The 19,316-nt window shown below is 44.6% G+C and overlaps 1 long non-coding RNA gene across 5 annotated transcripts; it reads right to left on the reverse strand.

The window, feature by feature from the left end:
- Nucleotides 1-5,452: 5,452 nt before the first annotated feature.
- Nucleotides 5,453-18,625, reverse strand: LOC113611410 (uncharacterized). Of its 5 annotated transcripts, none has more exons than XR_003429454.1 (4): nucleotides 18,583-18,624; nucleotides 15,983-16,062; nucleotides 9,467-9,605; nucleotides 5,453-5,562 (listed from the first exon to the last, which is right to left on the reverse strand). It is a non-coding gene; the product is annotated as an uncharacterized LOC113611410 (long non-coding RNA). The 5 variants fall into 5 exon arrangements; XR_003429453.1 differs by having other exon boundaries at nucleotides 15,983-16,096; nucleotides 18,583-18,621; XR_003429455.1 differs by lacking the exon at nucleotides 15,983-16,062 and having other exon boundaries at nucleotides 18,583-18,625.
- Nucleotides 18,626-19,316: the final 691 nt, after the last annotated feature.

Here is a 19,316-nt window from a genome sequence, read left to right on the forward strand (position 1 = left end):
CTGAATCTGCATGGGCCCCAAATGCTATGTGTGGTGTTTTTATGGGGAGAAGGAAATTTGGAGACACACAGAAGGAAGGCCGTGTGAAGACAGAGGCAGAGACTGGAGTGAGGCAGCCACAAACCAAGGAACATTGAGGATTGAGGCAGCCACCGGAAGCTAGGAGAGAGGCAAGAGCTTCCAGCAGGAAGTCATCTCACGGACATTTTGATTTTGGATTTCTGGCCTCCAGACCTGCCAGAGAATAAATTTCTGTTGTTTAAAGCCATCCAGTTTCGTGGTACTTTATTACTGCAGCCCCAGGAAACCAGTGCTGGCCCCAATACTGTCCTCTGTGAAGTAGCAATACTACCACTGCTCAGCATCGTTCTAGAGACCGCCTCGAGCACCGTCCCCCGGGGACAGCATCCTGTGTTCATCCACCAGAGCTGTCATAGCCCAAGTCCTGCTGCAGCATCACCTGGAGGCTTGTTAGAAGTGTTCCACCTGGACCCACTGAACCAGAATCACTGAGACAAGATCCCCATGGAGTTCCTCTGCACACTAAAGTACGAGAAGCCCTACTCTAGAAAGAGGAGCCAGAGGGAGGACCCCGCTACGGTCCCTTGATGAAGGAGGTGCAAACGAGGGTGGCAGAAGTGAGGGACAAGGGAGTGGAGCAAGGCAAAGTGCCCAGGAGAGGACGACATGATGCAGAAACACACCAGGTGTCTGGGCAGGAGCCACACCTTGAAGTGGCTCATCTCCGGTTTCCCACTCTTCAAAGTCCACCCGGTGATGGGGGTGGGAGAGAATTAGGAGCAATTACTCAGTGTGTGCAGGTTTCCTTTTAGGCTGATGAAGACAGTGGTGGTCATACAACGTTGCGGGTGTATGGAAGGCTGTTGAATTGTTCACTTAAAAAAATTTTTTTTTAATTATATAAATGTCTCCTTAACTTAAAAATTTCCCCATCATCAGGTAGCATCATCAGGACTCTCCCCGAATCCTAAAAACTGTGGCATGGAGTTTGGGTACCACCAGGGAGCTATCAAGACACCTGCATCCCACAAACCAGGGTGTGGAGTTTGGGTATCACCAGGGATAGAGAAGGGAAGTGATGCAGGGAGTCTGAAAAGGCACATGACAAAGCCTCCTTCGGATGGTTGCTTTTCCACCATCCTTCTCTCCAAACATTGCACCAGCTTTGTAGTGGGTCTGGCCAGGCTCCAGTACGCAGGATCATTCACATCAGCCCAGATCAAAAGCAAACCACCCTGAGAAAGGACGATGGGAGAAAAGAATGGTCTATGCAATTAAGAGAAATGTACAAAGGTAGTACTCACTGTTCATCTGCAGGTAACCTTTGTGTTATAGGACTGCAGCTCAGGGTTTAGCCACACCATCCGAAACCAAAGGGAAGGAAGAGGAACCTGCAGGAGTATTGGGGTGGAAGTAGAGGCAGGATTCCTATGAACAAGAGATTTGGTGTGATAAACCAGGGGAAGAACATGGACTTCAGAGTCAGAAGCCCTTGGTTCGAGTCTTATCTGCCACTTCCTGCGTAGGTGACCTTGGGCAGGTCACTTAGCTGTTCTGAGTTTCAATTTTCTTATCTGTAAAATGGAAGTGGAATCCACTCAAACAAGGCTGTTGGAGGAGATGATAGTGGATGCAGCTTCAAACCCAGACTCCAAAAATTCCTATAAAGCTTTAAGGAGAATGAGTAGCTCACAGTAAAAAATTACGAAACACTAGAATAAAAGCCAGCAGAAATAACGAACAGTGGAATTAAACCTGGACGGATTTCAAAACTGAAATGATCAAACATAAGAAATAATAGAAACATGTTTCATATGTTTAAAGAAATAAAAGAGAAGCTTGAAAAGTAATTGAGGGGAGGACCTATAAATAATGAACAAGGAGATTTGAAAAAGTCTACATAAAATTTCTAGAAAAAAATATAATAAAATTTAAAACTCTTTAGGTGTCGAGTAGTTATATTAGTTTCAGACAAAGGAGACTCTGGAGCAAAGAAAATATTTGGGATAAAAAGGGACGCTTCATAATGATGAAAAGGATCAATTCACCACTAATATAACAACAACCCTTAATGTGTTATGCACCTAATAGCAGAGTTTCAGAACACATGAAGCAAAAACTTACGGAAGTGAAAAACAGAAACAGATAAATCTACAGTTAGACTTGGAGACTTCAACACTCCTCTCTCAATAATGGAACTAATAGAAGATCAGCAAGGGGGGAAAAGAACTGAAATATACCACTAAAATCTAAATCTAATAGACATTTAAAACATTCTACCCAACAGAGTAGAAAACACATTGTGTTCAAGGTCACATTCACCAAGACAGACCATGTCCTGGATAATAGAACAAATCAACAAACTTAAAAGAATTCAAATCATACAAAGTTTTTCCTATAATGCAATTAAACTGAAAATTAATAACAGAGAGAAAACATCCATGCATTTGGAAACTAAACAACATACTTTGAAATAATTAATGAATCAAAGGAGAAGTCTTAGGGAAAACTAAAATGACATTTTGAACAGAACAAAAAATAAATACGACATGTCAAAATTTGTGAGATGCACCTACAGCAATGCTTAGAAGGAAATTTATAGTATTAAATGCTTATATAAGAAAAGTCTCAAATCAGTCATCTAAGCTTTTTTTTCCCAAGAAACTAGAAAAAGAAGAGCAAAATAAACCCAAAAGCAGCAGAAGACAGGGCATAAAAAAGATAAGGACAGAAAAACAAAAGAGAAAACTCAATAAACCCAAAAGTTGGGTCTTTAAAAAGATCAATAAGATTGATGATCCTTTAGTAAGACTAACATAGAAAAAAGAAGAATTCCTAGACATTGAAAATCTAACAAAGGAATACTATGAACAACCTATGTACAATATTCCACATCTTAGATGAAATAAATTCCTTGAAAGATGCAAACGACCAAAATGTATCCAAGATGAAACAGATAACTCGATTAGCCTTATAACTATTAAATACACTTAATTCATAGTTTAATTTGTTTCCCCCAAATAAATCCCCAGACCCAGATGGCTTCACTGGCTAATTTTACCAAACTTCTAAAGAAAAAATAACACCGATTACACACAATATGTCCCAAAAAATAAAACAGGAGAGAATACATCTCAACACATTTTATAGGGTTAGCATTGCCCCAATATCAAAACTAAACAAAGACCACACCAGAAAGGAAAACTACAGAGCAGTACCCTACGTAAACATAAACACAAAAGGGCTCAACAAAGTATTAGCAAATAAAGTTCAGGAATATATAAAAAGAATAATACACCACCACCCAGTGTGGTTTATCCTGGGAATGCAAGGTTGGTTCAATACTCAAAAATCAATCAGTGGAATCCACTATATCAACATTCTAAAAGTAAAAACTACATGATCAATTCAAGTGATACAGAAAAGGCATTTGACAAATTCAACACCCGTTCATGATAAAGTTCTCAGCTAACTACAAAGAGAAAGGAATTTCCTTAATCTGATAAAGGGTATCTACAAAAATTTTACAACTAGCATTATATTTTATAGTGAACAACTTTCCTCCAAAGATTGTGAACAAGGCAAGGACATCCACTCTCACCACCTCCATTCAACATCATAGTATAAATCTTAGCTAGTACAACAGGCAAGAAAAAGAAATAAGAGGCATACAGATTGGAAAGAAAGAAATAAAACTTCCCCTATTCTCGGACAACATGACTATCTGCAGAGAAAATCCAAATAAATCTACAATAACAACAAAAACAAACAAACAACCCCAAAACTCCTAGAACTATTAACTGGGTTTAGCAAGGTCTTAAGGTACAAGGTCACTCTGCAAAAATCAATCATATTTCTATATATTAGCAATGCACAGCTGTAAACTAAAAATTTTTAAATGATATGATTTACAATAACTCCTAAAAAAGTTAAATACTTAGGTATAAATCTAACAAAAATGTACTCTATCTATATGCTGAACACTGTGAAATGGGGATGAAAGGAATGAAAAAAAATCTAAATAAATAGAGAGAGATGACATGTTAATGAATTGGAACTCAACATAGTAAAGATGTCAATTCTCCCAAACTGATCTATAGATTTAATGCAATTCCAAACAAAATCCTCGTGTGATTTTTGTAGATATAGACAAATTTGTTCTAATATTCATATTGAAAGGCAACAGAACTAAAAAAGCAAAAAATAACTTTAAAAAAAAGAATAGGGCTTCCCTGGTGGCGCAGTGGTTGAGAGTCCGCCTGCCGATGCAGGAGACGCGGGTTCGTGCCCTGGTCCAGGAGGATCCCACATGCCGCGGAATGGCTGGGCCCGTGAGCCATGGCCGCTGAGCCTGCACGTCTGGAGCCTGTGCGCCGCAACGGGAGAGGCCACAACGGTGAGAGGCCCGCGTACCGCAAAAAAAAAAAAAAAAGAATAAAGTTGGACAAATTGTACTACCCAATTTTACAATTACTACAAAACTATAATAATCAAGACAATATGATATTGCCTAAGGAATGGTGACACAGATCAATGAAACATAATAGAAATCCCAGAAATACATACACATCAATTATGACCAAGTGATTTTTTAACAGAGGTGCAGAAAGATCCAATGGAGAAAGGCTAGTCTTTTCAACAAGTGGTGCTGGAACATCCATGTGCAAAAAAATAAACTTCAAACAAAAGTTCATACTTTATACAAAAATTAACTCAATGTGGATTGTAGACCTAAACATAACACATAAAACTTTGACACTTTCATTAAAAAATATATGCGAAACTCTTTGTGACTTGAAGTTAGACAAAGAGTTCTTAGACATGACACCGAAAGCATAATCATTAAATAAAAAAATGAGAAATTGGACTTCAGTAAAAGTAAAAACATTTGCTCTGAGAATGACACTCTTAAAAAAATAAAATGACAAACTATAGACTGAGAAGAAATATTTACAAATCATATATCCAACAAAGGACTTGTATCCAGAATATATAAAGAACTTTCAAAACTCAATAGAAAGAAAGCAAACAACTAAATTAAAATATGTGCAAAAGACTTGAATGGTCACTTCACCAAAGAAGGTATACAGATAGGAAGTAAACTCATAAAAGTTATTCAACACCATTCACCAGTAAGGAAATACAAACTAAAACCATGGTGATGAATCCTCTGGTTTCTCTTCAGATCATGTAAGTCTTTCACCTTTTAAAACTGCAATAAGATACCACTATGCACCTATCAGAACAACAAAAATTTTTAAATACTGACAATACACATGTTGTTGGTGGGAATGCAAAATGATACGCCTACTCTGAAACATTTTAGCCGTTTCTTTAAAAGTCAAACATACACTTACCATATGACCCAGAAATCCCATTCTTGGATATTTACTCTAGAGAATAGAAAACTTACGTGCACACAAAACTTACATGCAAATGCTTATGGAAGCTCTTCTCATAATTGTCCAAACTGGAAACAACTAAAATGTCCCTCGATAGGTGAATGGATGGACAAGCTCCGGAACATCCAGACAGTGGATACTGGCCAAAAATAAAAAGGAAGAACTTGCAATAATTTCAATGATTCTCAAAGATATTGTGGTGAGTTAAAGAAGCTAGTCTAAAAAGGTTACTTGCTATACAGCTTCATTGATAGGACATTCTATAAATGACAAAATTAAAGTGATGGAAAACGGATCAGAGGTAGGTCCAGAGCATGACTATAAAGGAACAGCAGGAGGGAGTTTGTGGGGTAATGGGACTGTTCTGATTGTGGCGGTGGTTACATGAATCTATACGTGTGTTAAAATTCATAGAACTGGGCATCCTCTTCAATAAAAGTAAATTTTACCGTATGATCATTTTTAAAGTAGAAGATAGAAATGGATGGATGTATTAAACAGCTTATTAGACATAGCTGAAGAAAAACTTAGTGAAGAAATTACCCAGAGTGCAGCCCAGAGAAAGGAAATGTAAATAGAAAGAAACACTGAAGGGCACAGAAGAAAGAGTGGAACGTCTAACATTCAGCTTAACTGAGGGTCAAGGGAAGATAACAGAAGAAATGGAGAAGATAAAATACTCAAAGAGATAATGGATTTTTAAAAACACAACAAGAAAGATAAACAAAATAAACTCACAACTGACACATCATAGTAAAATGTCAGCTACGGCAAATTTTAAAAGCATCCAAAGAAAAAGATCATGAGACCAGGAATTTTATTAACCGCTGTCTTCTTGGTGACAAAAATGAAACCCGGAAGTGAGTGGAATAATGTAGGAAATTGCATAATCCCTAAAAAGGTCAACTTCTGAATCCCCAGAACCCATGAACATGTGGCCTTTCATGGTAAAAGGAACTCTCTGAATATGATCAAGTTAAAGATGTTGAGATGGGGAGATTATCCTAGATCATCTCAGTGGGTCCAATGTATTCAAGAGATTTGAGGGAGGCAGAGGGGATATGACTACAGGACAGAAGAAGGCAGAGACTGGAGTGATGTGGCCACAAGTCAGTGAATACCAGCGGCCTCTAGAAGCTGGAGGAGGCAAAGAACGGATTCTCTCCTAGAGCCTCCAGAAGGGACACATCCCTGCCAACACCCTGAGTTTAGCCCACGAGCCTGATTTCAGACATCTGACCTCTAGAACTATGAGAAAATAAACGTGTGTTGTTTTAAGCCACTAAGATAATTTGTTACAACAGCAGTGAGAAACGAATACAGATATCTTCACTGTATTAAGACAATACAACTGTCAAACCTAGAACTTTATACCTGGAAAAAGTATCTTTCAAGGACATAAACTAAGTAAAGACATTTTCAGATAATCAAAAATTGAGAGAGTTTAAAATCGACATTCCATTAACCGAAGGAAATTCTACAGGATGAACCTCAAACAGAAGAAAAATTATTCTAGAAGTAAGATTTGGGATATAATATGAAATAATAAATATGTTGGTAAATTTAATCAAATGTTGACTACATGAAACAAAACAACAACATCTAAAGTTGGGAGGGGGGACAGAATAAAGCTAAAAAACTGCATGTTAATAGCACATGAACTGGAAGCTGTGATTAAACTGAAAGTGAGTTGAGATCCATGCATTATTTGGGAGGAAGATAAAGATACTAATTATACTGTTTAATAGAGATCCTCCCAAATGTAAGGACACAGAAAGAATGAAAATCAAAGAATGGAAAAACATATACCAAGCTATACATACCCCCAAAAAGATGATGTAGCAATATTAATATCAAACATAACAGACTTTAAAGCAAAAAGCATCACAGAGGTAACAAGGATCACTATATAAGGGGTGATAACGGTTCTAAAATTTGATTCTAAAATTTCATACACCCAGTAACAGAGCTTCAAAATACAAAACAAAACTTAACAGGGTTTTAAGAAGAAATCGATAAATCCACCAAAAAGTGAGAGATTTTAATACTTGTCTTTCAGTACTTGTAAATCAGGAAGACAAAAATCAGGTGAATATAGAAATATTGAAGAGTAAATTTTAAAATGTATCTAATGGATATTTATAAACTGTTATACTTGACAACAGAGAAATGTACATGCTTTGTAAATACACATGGGACATTTACAAAAATTAATTATGCACTAGACCATAATGCTGGCCTCACCCAGTTTGGGGCCTACGGACTACATTCTCTGATCTCAATGCACTTAAATTAGAAATCAGTAGCAAAAAGACAACCAGAAAAAAACCCATGTGTTTGCAAATGAGAAAACACGCATCTAAAGGACACACAAGTCAAGGAAAAAAAACATAGTGGAATCTTTAAAATACCTAGAAATTGGTGACTTTTTAAAATTTTTAATTTATTTTTTTGGCTGTGTTGGGTCTTCATTGTTGCACAGGGGCTCTTCTCTAGTTGCAGAGAGCAGGGGCTACTCTTTGTTGAGGTGTGCAGCCTTCACATTGCAGTGGCTTCTGTTGTTGTGGAGCATGGGCTCTAGGCATGCGGGCTTCAGTAGTTGTGGCTCGCAGGCTCTAGAGCACAGGCTCAGTAGCTGTGGTGCACGGGCTTAGTTGTTCCGTGGCACGTGGGATCTTCCTGGACCAGAGACTGAACCTGTGTCCCCTGCATCGGCAGGCAGATTCTTAAGCACTGCACCACCAGGGAAGTCCCAATTCGTGATTATTTTTTTAAAAAAGATTCCATATCACAAATTATCAGATGCAGCATGACTGAACGTTTGTGTCTCTCTCAAATGTATATGTTGAAGCCCTAACCCCCAGTGTGATTAGAGATGGGCCTTTGGGAGGTAATTAGGTTTTTAGATGAGATAATGAGAGTGGAGCCCCACGATGGGATTTGCAACCCTGTAAGAGGAAGAGACCAGAGCTCTTTCTCTCTCCACCATATGAGGACACAACAAGAAAGCAGCCATCTGCAAACCAGGAAGAAAACGCTCACTGGGAACCAAATTTGCTGGCCTCCAGAACTGTGAGAAATAAATTTCTGTTATTTAAGCCACTCATCTGTGGCTTTTTGTTACACAAGTTAACTAAGACACAGTAATACAACACTTAAAAGGAAATTTAGAGTCCTAAATATTTAGTAATAAGTCACATTTAAGCTAGGTTTATCTCAGTGATACAAGATTGGTTTAGAAAATCTATTAATGTAATTTACCACAATAAGAGATCAAAGGAGAAAAACAAAATGAGGGTCTTAATAAATGACAAAAATAAGCAGTCAATAAAATTCAATATTCAATCATGGTTTAAAAAAACTTAGTAAAACAGGAATAGAAGAGAACTTCTTTAATATGATAAACAGCATCTATCAGAAACACCTACAAAAATCATCATACTTAATGGAGCAGTGCTGAAAGAATTCCTTTTAAGATCAAGTACCATACACTTCTATGTAACATCAAACTCACGGTCCTAACCTATGCAACAAGACATGAAAAAGAAATATAAAAGAAGAAAGGGAGAGAGAAAATTGTTATTAGTTGTGGATGAAAATATTGTCTCAAAATCCAAAAACGACCTGTGGAAATTATTAATAAGAGAGTTAAGTAAGGTATGTGGACACAAAACCAATACACAAAACTCAACTACATTTCTAATAAAGCCGCAAGAATTTGTTACAAAACACAAATTTTACAGGTGCCATTTATAATAGCAACAAAAACAAACAAACAGAGATATATACATATGCTTAAATAACCTATGAGTAAATACAACAAAAATGTGTCTTTATGCAGCATGTTTGGAATAAAAGACTCAATATCATAAAGGTGTTCATTCTCCCCAAAATTGTCTATAGATTCAGTGCAGTTCCAGTACAGAAAAAAATGACAGTTTAACTTTTCTTTAATGTATTTCAGTGAAATCTGGTCATTTTCACCATAAAGGGATTATTATACACTTGCCTTGGGACCTTGAACAAGGCCTGAGTTGCCTCACCTGAAAAACAAAAGAATGGGCACCTATGATCCTTAAGTCCCTTCTTGCACTGAAATCCCAAGATCTCTGAGGCTCTCAGGAGGCGGGCAGGTAAGGTACATCTGACATTCCTCCACCGTTCCATCTCTGTACTACCCACCTAAGGAAAACGAAACGATAAACCAGGGTGAGAATGGGTCTAAAACTCCTCCCCGAAACCTTGGTTTCTAATAGGAGGAAAATGTAAAGCAAATCATGACATGTCCAGAACATCATGTCATCACTGTAAATGGCTTCTAAAAGATTACAGAAACATGGAAAATATTCATAACATGTTAAGTGGGAAAAAACTGCACGTGTACTATAATTGCAATTCTCAATGCAAAGACAAGATTCAGGCTGCAAGGTTGCCCAGACTGTAAGTTTCACCTGAAGACATGGTTTGGTTGGCCTACATTTTATTTTTAATTCTAACTGTCGGGTAACATTTAAAAGTCTAGAGATTTCACATAAATGTCCAGATTTGTAGTTTCTCTTTATTTTTTTATTTTTTGCGGTACGCGGGCCTCTCACTGTCGTGGCCTCTCCCGCTGCGGAGCACAGGCTCTGGACGTGCAGGCTCAGCGGCCATGGCTCATGGGCCCAGCCGCTCCGCAGCCTGTGGGATCCTCCCAGACTGGGGCACGAACCCACGTCCCCTGCATTGGCAGGTGGACTCTCAACCACTGCGCCACCAGGGAAGCCCATGTAGTTTCTCTTTAGAGAAACTTAATCTTTAGATCAGCTAACACTGGGCCAAATTCCCACGTGGCAAACAGAGACAGGTGCTGCCCTGGGGGTGCCCTTCAGAAGCAGCCTCATACTGCCTTGTTCGGGTCAAGACCCTGCCTGCCCTGCTTTCCTCACTCCAAATGAGTAAATGATGCCTGGACTCTAACGCTGTTTCCATGTTTTGTTCACGGTATCCCCTTTGCCCCAAATGCTTTTCCATCTCTCTCATCTGACGAGCTCTCAACTGTTCTTGAAGTCTGAGCACAGTGTGTCTCTTCCAGGACATCTTGAACCTCCAGTTGGACCAACTCCTGCACAGCCTGGTCCCTGAGGGAGCCCACCAAGATCTGTTCATCTGTGTGTCCCCTCCCTGGGCCAAGCCATCATCCCAGAATAGGGAACAGCATTTTATTCGTGCTGGAAGCCCCAGCCTGTGCAGCTGAGCTGGGGCACATAGCTGGAAGGGAAAGAACAGGAGCTAAGGAGTGAAAACAATCGTTGTCAGGTGGGTGATGGTCCCAGAGAGCTGTGCTTTCTTCTTAAGCACCTCCTTTTAATGCTGGTCTAACATCTCCAAGTGAAAATGCAGGAGACAGCATCTGAGCCCACCCTGCTCCCTGCCCTGCTTGGGCAGGGCCTCCAGGTGTGGCCACACTCTCCCACAGCTGGAGCCGGTCACAAGCACACTGCGGCAGCCATTTCGGGACTGAGGAGCGGACTGTCCATGTGACTGAAGAATGTAATAAAGGCAAGTGACCGGCAAGAACACCAGTAAACGCTCCTGTTTCCTCTCCTAAAGCCTCTGGCAGGAAGTCCTTATCTGCGTTCTGGCGTCAAGCCTGGGAGTGCAGGGTGTCTTCAGGCCTAGGATTCCAGGGACCCGGGCGCTTCCCAGCAAAATGTGCGTCTGAGAGTCCAAGGGTGCTCACCTTCCTGCCTAGCTCCTGGGAGTCAGGAGATCCTGGTCTGTCAGCTACGGGGCCACTTCTCCAGCCCCCAGGCCTCAGAGCTCTTCCTTCTCTCCCAGACATGTCCCTTCCTTCCTCACCCTTTCTCCTTATTGCCTGTCTCTCCCTAGAAGGTAAGAGCCCAGGGCCGGGATTGAGTGTATCTTGTCTAGAGCTGTGTCCCCAGCCTCCATGGCCACAAATGTTTGTTGAACGACTGGCTGAATGCATGGGGATCTAGAATGCTGCGAGAGAGTAAGGCTGGGGTTCTGATGGAAGGTTCTAGACCAAAGCTGGAGTCCTGACCCTAGGAAGCCCCAAAGTCAGCCCCTCACGTTCCAAGCTGCGGCAACTCACAGGTCAGTCAAGGCCAGGCACCCGAAGCTAACTGGAAAAGGCTGTCAGGGCCCAGCCACGGGGGACCTTATCTCAGGTCCTGACCTTGGGCTAGTCCTATGGATTTGGGGGGATGGGGCCAGCTCCAGCCCCAGGTAGCCCCACTCCCAGACAGCTCCACCCCTGCAAAATCCAGCTTCAGACCTTTCATGCTCAAGGCGCCTCCAAACCTCAGCAGAAACTTGTTCAGGTAGGTTTCCAGGCCCCACCCCTCAAAGGCCCGCCCCATGCCTGGCCCCACCCACTACCACGCCCCTCCTCCAGACTCTGGACCCGCCACAGCAGCCTCCAGGACTCAGGTGGTGCTTACGGTGGGCAGGGTCCCCGTGAACCTGACGATGACAGTCCAGGGTCCTCCTCGGTCCTGCCGGGTTGGCTGGGGTCCCACAGCACACGTGTTCTAAGGCGCATTGAAGCCCCCAGGTTCTGTCGTGGAGGAGACAGGTGCAGAGTTGGGGTGACTGGGCCGCAGTGTTAGCACTGGGGCCCGACCCAGACCAGAGCCTGACTGTCCACCTGGAGTGAGGGTGGCGTGCTCTGCCCGCAGAGCGGCCAGGCAGCAGCCACAGCAGATGTTGCCACCATCACGTGTGCCCTTATCCGTCCCTTTCAACAGCAGGGAGTAAGATCGGGTGGGTCGTCGCCCAGTAGTAGGCAAGGAGCAAGGAGGTCAAGGGGCGGTGCCTAGAGCCTGGTCCCTGACTCCCTGCCAGTGCTTTCCCCAGCACCCCATGACCTCTATGCTCTCCTGCCCTCTCTGAAGGAGCCAGAGGGGTGAGACACCCCCTCCTCCAGTCCATGACCAGGCCCACATCGTCCTGTGTCCCTCCCCCTCGCCCTGATTCCTCCCCACATGCCCCCAGCGCCCCCAGCTGTCTGCAGCCTGCTCCACGTGGGAGAGAGGTTTGTGTTCCAACTTACTGCGACTGCTGCCTGACCACGGACACCCCTAACACCATAAGGATGAGCGCACTGAGCTTTCAGGGTGACCCTGACTGCATCGGGAGGCTTGATAATAGTGGGGACTCCAGAGGAACCTCCAGCACACCTGCTGCATGGGGGTGGCCTCAGGACTGCGGCTGCTGGATAGCATCCAATGTCTGCTTACCCAGCCCACAGGGTGAGCGAGAAAGGCTCCGAGAAAGCAGTTCGTCTCACTCTGCTCCATAAGGAGGCAAAGGGGACGTGGTCCAGTTCCTCCACGTCAGTGTCACTCTGCTTCCTTCTGATGCCGGGAAGCCCATGCCACTTGCCTGGAAGTTTCTGTCTTAGAAGCAGCATCTCACAACTGGGCCTCAGAGCTACGAGGTCAAGGGTGAAGGCTGGACCCCAGCAGGGGCATCAGTTTGGCATTTGTCACCTGAGCACAGATGGTGCCACTGAGCTGGAGTGGAACTCGTGAGGGCGCACCAGGAACCTTGGAGCGCACACCCATGAAGATGAGAGCACCTGGCCATAGTAGTGTGGACGGCCGAGTGCAAGCCCACCCCAGTCCCAGAGGAGCAGTCCCAATGCATGGGTCAGAAATGCACCCCAAAGAGAGACCTCACCCACGAAGCGTTCTTGGAGCCTGCACCATGCTGGGAAACTCCTGGGCATTTCCAAAGCTGCTTCTTGGGCAAATCTCTCCATATTGGCCTCCACCACGTTTTTTCCTACAGCTGACGTGGAGCACCAAACCTCATTTTATGTGAGAGAGTTCTCGTCACAGCCAGACCTATGGATTCTTTAAACAGTTCACCATTTCAAGGTATACAATTCAAGGACTTTTAGTATATTCAACAGAGCTGTGCATCTATCATCACAGTGAATTTCAGAACATTTTCATTATCCCCCTCCTCATAGCATCACTTCTCAATCCCCCTCCCCCGAACCTCCTCCTGGCAACCAGCGATCTACTTTCTGTCGCTATGCATTTACCAATCCCGGACTTTTCATAGAAATGAAATCATACCATATGTGGTCCTTTTTGTCTGGCTTCTTTCACTTGGCAGAAGGTTTTCAAGGATCATCCACATTGTGGCGGGTGTCAGGGCTTCGCTCCTTTTGTGGTTGAATAATATTCCCTCGAATGGACAGAGCACAATTTGTTCATCCATTCATCCCTCAGTGGACACCGGGACTGTTTTCACTTTTTGACTATTGTGACTTGAGCTGCTAAGGACATTTATATACAGGCTTTTGTGAGGACATATGTTTTCCTTTCTCTTGGGTCTGTATCCAGGAGTATAATAGCTGGCTCATATGGTAACTCTTATGTTTAACTCTTTGAGGAGCTGCCAGGCTGTTTTCCGCAGTGGCTGCACCACCGTACATTCCTACCAGCAGCATAGGAGGGTTCCCGTTTCTCCACATACTCATCCTCGCCAACACTTGTTACTATCTGTCTTTAAGATTCTAGCCGTCTTGACGGGGGTGATCTCTTGCATTTGCTTCACGTTTTCCTGATGGCTATTAAGACCAGAGAATTTTTTATTGGAGTACAGTTGCTGCGCAGTATTATACGTTACAGGTGTACTGTACAGTGATGCACAATTTTTAAAGGTTATACTCCATTTATAGTTAGTATAAAATAGTGGCTGTATTCCCTGTGCTGTACAATATATCCTTTAGGTTATTTTATACCTAATAACTTGTACCTCCTAATCCCCTACCCACTTGTTGTCCCTCCCCCTTCCCTCTCCCTACTGTTAACCACTAGTTTGTTCTCTATTTCTGTGAGTCTGTTTCTTTTTTGTTATATTCACTAGTTTGTTGTAATTTTTAGATTGCATATATAAGTGATACCATACGGTATTTGTCTTTCTCTGTCTGACTTATCTTACTTAGCATAATGCCAAGTCCATCCATGTTGCTGCAAATTTCATTCTTTTTATGGCCGAGTAGTGTTCCATTGTATATGAATACACCACACCTTCTTTATCCATCCATCTGTTGATAGACACTGAGGTTGCTTCCATGTCTTGACTACTGTAAATAATGCTGCTATGAACATTGGGGTGCATGTATCTTTACAAATTAGTGCTTTTCTTTTTTTGGATATATACCCAAGTGTGGAATTGCTGGGTCACATGATAGTTCTATTTTTAGCGTTTTGAGAAACCTCCGTGCTGTTTTCCACACTTGCTATACAAATTTGCATTCCCACCAATGGTGTATGAGGGTTCCCTTTTCTTCACATCCTCACCAACATTTCTTTGTGAAATGCTGGTATCATCTTTTTGATGATAGCCATTCTGACAGGTGTGAGAATGCGGTTTTAATTTGCATGTCCCTGATGATAAGCGATGTTGAGCATCTTTTCATGTGCCTGTTGGCTATCTGCATTTCCTCTTTGGAAAAACGTCTATTCAGTTCTTCTGCCCATTTTTCAATCAGGTTGTTTGTTTTCTTTCTTTTTTTTTTTTTGATGTTGAATTCTACGAGCTGTTTATGTATGTTGGATATTAATCCCTTATCGGAGACCCTAGAATTTTAAAGCAGCATGCAGGGCCCGTTCCTGGCCCTCTCTGTGTCTGAGTGAGAAGATAATGGGCCTGAGAGACTTTGCTGAGGCTGAGATGCCCATGTTGTTAAGGAATCTGATATCCCTTGCTCTGACAGCGTTGGAAGAGCACCATGTAGGGCCCAGCTGCCCTCACTGGCGGCGCTCAAGACCTTGAGAGGAGAATTTCACCTGTGCAGCCTCCTTCCCCCCTCATTCTCCAGCTAGAGGCCCCGGGAGGCAGAGGTGTTCGCAGGTTTTCCTTGGTTTGCAGCAGTGCAATGGACAACCAACCAGCTCAGCCAGCTCTAGGAAGAGACAGTCCCACGTTGACCAAATGACCATTTGTTGTCTCAATTCTGCACTCGCCATGGGTGCTCTGAAAGCTGGTCTCCATGACCGTCCACAGGCCCAGGAATTCTTCCCCTCCCTCTGGTCTGCACGCTCCCGGGGCTGTCCCACATTTGCTCAAGGAAGAAAATGAATGATTTTCCCATTGTCTGTTAAGGAATTTTCCTGAAAAATCAGTGGAGGGCTCAGTCATGCACTTTAATCTCAGCTTCCGGCTGGCATCACCTGCCACCCTGCCCATCGGCAACAGGGCCCCCGGGATTCCATGAATCCCCCAGAACATTCTGACAGGCGTGACCCACCAACACCTCTTTCCTTGAAACAGTTTACGCCCGTTCTGATTCTGTTATTAAAATAGGTACAATGAGAGGCTTGGTATCTATTTTATTTTAATCAATTGTTTGAAGTACTGGGAGTACGTTGGATGTTTTCAACGATGAATGACTTTTCACAGAAATGATGCAGCTTTAATTATTCTGGCCATTCCACTCAAAATGCGATTTGAACCTTTGTTTTGGGGTTTTTTTCCCCAAATATGTTTAGCCGTATTTTACTCTCTCGTTTTATTTTAAAAATAGCAATACTTACCACAACCGTTTCCATCTTATAGCAAATAAAACTGCTCCAGGAGCGTGCCAACACAGGGCCCCGGCATGTAAACAATGACCCTTAGAAAAAATGCGTGCGTTCAGTTGACCTGATCTGTAAGGAACCAGAATTGGGTGAAGCTCTGTGCCAAGTCTGGCAGAAACACAGCAAGCGAGAAACACGCGTGTCTTGGCTGTAAGTGCCAGGACCTGATTCTGGGACTTCGGGATGGCTGAATGGTCCTCGTCCTCAAGAAATAAGTGATCTAATGAGGAAGACTGCTAAGGAAATAAATACCAGCATTTGCTGTGAGAGCTGCTGTTGCCACTTGTCCACGTGCCCAGTGTAGCAGTGATGTTAACTGGGGGTGCACGGGGCAGGGGAGGGGAGGGGAGGGGATGGGAGGTCAGAATGAGACGGGCTGGGACCTGGGACCTGGGACCCTTTGCTGCAGTGCTTACATCTGGACAAACGTCTCCTTGAGCAACAAAACACAAAGAAACTAAAAGGGACTAAAAATAACTGTGTGCGTGTACAGTTGGGGCAAATTATGGACAAAAAGATACAAAAAGACCAAAAACCCAACTGCCACTTCTGAAGAGCCGGGAGCAAAAGCAGGGCACTGCGCATGCCCCCTGCACACAACACCACCAAAGGGGTTGGCAGACCACCTCCCGCCTGGGCCCGGACCCACCCCACACTCACCCCGTATAAGAAACCAGCTTGCCCCCTACTCCAGCGAGTGCGCGAGCAAGGGAACCTGTTCTCACGCCCCCCTGCAGCCACAGGAGCCCCAATAATGCCTTGCCTGAATTTCTTGTCTGGCCTCTGATCAATTTCTATTGACTGGGGAAGGCCAAGAACCCTGGTGAGTATCAAGGAGAGGCTCTTCCAAGAAGGGGGACCGCCAACTGTCTGTATCCCCTCTGGAGGGAATATCCTGGCAGGCCAAGGTGTCCTGGTTTGTTTTGTTGTTTTTGCCACTGCATTCCCAGGGACTTAAACAGTGCCAGGTGTCTTTTTGATAATACACAGGTGAATGAATGAATGAGAGCTTACCACCAAAATACAAGGAAGGAGGAGGACGCAGACCCACCCAACAGAGGGAGCCAAAAGAGCTGAGACAAAGACCAGGCAGAGGATGGGATGGAGAGGGGCCAGGTCACAGGTGGAGGGGGCCTCAGAAGGGGCTGTGGGGGAGGGCTCTGTGCTCAGAGCTGGGGTACCAGGACCCTCATCCTCCCCCATGAAACCAACTGTTTCCAAGCCTGTGTTTAGCTTTGGAACAGTCTTCAGTAAAATCTTCCACAGAGTTACGAGCAACAAGAGAAAAAAAAATAGATAAATTGGACTGGTTTTTTTTTTTTTTGGCTGTGCCGTGTGGCTTGTGGGATCTTAGTTCCCCAAGCAGGGATGGAACCCACGCCCTCAGCAGTGAGAGTGGTGCAGAGTCCTAACCACCAGACGGCCAGGCAATTCCCAATGCGAAAACTTTTGCTTCAAGAAAGTGAAAAGACAACCCACGGAGGAGAAAATATTTGCAAATCATTTTTCTGATAAGGGACTCATCTGGAATATATAAAGAATTCAGGGCTTCCCTGGTGGCGCAGTGGTTGAGAGGCCGCCTGCCGATGCAGGGGACGTGGGTTCGTGCCCCGGTCCGGGAAGATCCCACATGCCGCGGAGCGGCTGGGCCCGTGAGCCATGGCCGCTGAGCCTGCGCGTCCGGAGCCTGTGCTCCACAACGGGAGAGGCCACAACAGTGAGAGGCCCGCGTACCGCAAAAAAAAAAAAAAAAAAAAAGAATTCAGAGGTCTTAGTCAAAAATGGTGTACTAGGAGCATGCAGAATTCGCACCTCCGCACAACTAAGGCACCTACCAGGCACCGGTGGGGGACCACGGACACCTAAGGAGGCGGGAGGAACCCTCAGCGACCGGGTAGGACGTGGGCAGTGGGGGAGAGTAAGTGGGGAGGAGAAGTGGAGGCAGGACGGGACTGGCTACCCTGAGGGGTGGCTGGGGGAGGGGAAGGGATCTCACGCCTGAAGGGGGAAATTGGGGGAACGTTGGGAGGACAGAGGATCAAAAGGGAGCGTGGCCAGGTTTCCGCTGCCCACTTGGGCTCCCGGGAACCTGCTGAGATCCCGGGCCTGATCCTCTGCCCACCGAGGCGCCCTCCAGCCGTGCGGGTCCTGAGGGAGTGGGAGGGAGGGAAGGGGGAGCAAAAGTAAAGGCCGGACCTCTGGGACCGCCACCCCTGAGGGTTGGCTGGGGGAGCAGAGGAGTTCCTAGACCCAGCGGGACCCACCCACGGTGAGGGGTCCAGCGGTGATGGGGGAGACCCTGGGGGAGACAGTGGGGGAGGGGCGTGGCGGAACGGAAGGGAAGGCCGCCAGCGCTTTCCCTGCACACTTAGCCACAGGAAGCCTGTTGGGGTCCCGTCCTCTGCCCTCGGAGCCGCCCTCCTGCCACACAGAGCCCAAGCCCCGCCCCTAACCCCCACCCAGGGCCCCACCTCTACACTCGGAGACCCCCTCTGAGACCCCCTCCAACACACTGGGCCTAAACCCCAGCCACACACCCTCACCCAGGGCCTTACCTCCAAACTCCTGAACCCCACACTCCAGAGGCCCTCCTTTCGAGGTGCTGCCTCTCCCCTTCTCTGCAGGTCCTAAGCAGAGGCCCCGCCACCCGCTTCAACGTCGCCCTGCCTAGGCCCCGCCCCACGCTCCAACGTCACCCCCCCACCCGCCTTGGTCCCACCCCACCCTAAGCCCCGCCCCTACCTAAGTTCCACCCCTTGCCTAAACTCCGCCCCATAGCCAAGGCTTTTTTTCTTTTCTTTTTTCCTCTTTTAGATTGGGGTTCTGTTTTACCTTGTTGATTCATTGTTGTTGATTATTTTATATTTTTATTTTTCCTAATAAGTCTTTTATTTTTCTAATTTTACTTTATTCTTTATACTTTGTTATTGTTCTCTCCTTTTGGCTTGTTCCCTCCCCCCCTTTTTTTTCTGTTGTGGTTTTATTTTACCTTGTTGCAGTTGCTTCAATTATAGTTTTATTTTTCCGAATATATTTTTAGCTTTCTATTTTTATTTTGCTTTTATTCTTTGATATTGTACTGCTCCTTTTTCTCTTTCTTTCTTCTTTTTTTTTTTTTTACCATGCCACGAAGCTTGTAGGATCTTGGTTCCCAGGCCGGAGGTTGAGTTCCTGTGGTGGGAGCTCTGAGGCCAAACCACTGCACTAACAGAGAACCTCAGACCCTAGAGAATATTAATCGGAGTGAGGCCTCCTGGCGTTCCTCATCTCAGCAGCAGGACCCGGCTCT

This window comes from Aethalodelphis obliquidens, unplaced genomic scaffold (assembly GCF_003676395.1).
Source record: "Aethalodelphis obliquidens isolate GAN/ISIS:26980383/991018 unplaced genomic scaffold, ASM367639v1 scaffold69, whole genome shotgun sequence".
Taxonomy (NCBI): domain Eukaryota; kingdom Metazoa; phylum Chordata; class Mammalia; order Artiodactyla; family Delphinidae; genus Aethalodelphis; species Aethalodelphis obliquidens.